At 58.8% G+C, this 913-nt stretch overlaps 1 protein-coding gene across 1 annotated transcript in view; it reads right to left on the bottom strand.

The window, feature by feature from the left end:
• Positions 1-913, bottom strand: part of TUBGCP3 (tubulin, gamma complex associated protein 3) — a 38,408-nt gene that overhangs the window by 19,768 nt on the left and 17,727 nt on the right. The window lies entirely within an intron of this gene.

Raw genomic sequence — 913 nt, 5'->3', positions numbered from 1 at the left:
GTGAAATGCACAGAAGGGGGATAAGCCAATGGGGTGCAGGGTAGGTGGGGGACAGTCCCCCAGCGCCAGAGACAAAATCAAAGCTGCGGGTGCGGCCACCCTCCACCCCCAAGCCAGCCCGCCTCCCAGGACCAACCAGAGAAGCTGCGAACACACACAGGGAGGTGCACAAAGGCACGGGCACCTCGTTCATGCTGCTAGAGACGCACAACCACAAGAACACCATCTGCTCAGACAAAGGCACCGGGGAAAGTGCCGTGTCCACACAGGAGCCACACCACAGGGGCTGCAGGGCGCCCGGAGCACACGCACGGGGCCCCGAGTGCGCTCCCACCAGGGACAGGGCGCCCAGAGCACACGCACGGGGCCCCGAGTGCGCTCACACCAGGGACAGGGCACCTGGAGCACACGCAGTGGGCCCCGAGTGCACTCACACCAGGGACAGGGCCGTGCGGTCCTATCTGCTTCCATCACTCACAGGCAGTTTCAGCCACGAGAGCCGAGGTGAACCCAGGAGCCCAGCCACAAGGGCCAGGACCTCCCACTGCTGCTCCGCCCACGCCCACCTGCCAACCCCTGGGCTTTGCCAAGGTCAGGGCCACGTTTATTCTAGAATCTGCGCGTTTCTTAACTGCTTACTGTGCGTTAAAAGCTACAACTTCCACTTAGTCCCCTTCTTTACTAACATAATGCAGTGACAAGGTCGAGCGGGGAGCCCTCTCTACTTCTGGTCAGGAGCCTGTGGTTTCACTGGACTCTGAGTAACAGTGACTTTCAGACAAATATGCTGCTTTCTAGCAGAACTAAGCGTGTTTCAACGTGCAGAATACAAATACACATATAAATGGCCTGGATCAGCTAACCAGTAACCACGCGAAGCATCAGAACTCACAATGCCTGCCTCCAGGACAGA

Source organism: Bison bison, unplaced genomic scaffold (assembly GCF_000754665.1).
Source record: "Bison bison bison isolate TAMUID 2011002044 unplaced genomic scaffold, Bison_UMD1.0 scf7180017864527, whole genome shotgun sequence".
NCBI classification, from domain to species: Eukaryota; Metazoa; Chordata; class Mammalia; order Artiodactyla; family Bovidae; genus Bison; species Bison bison.
This window is presented reverse-complemented; position numbering and strand designations above follow the sequence as displayed.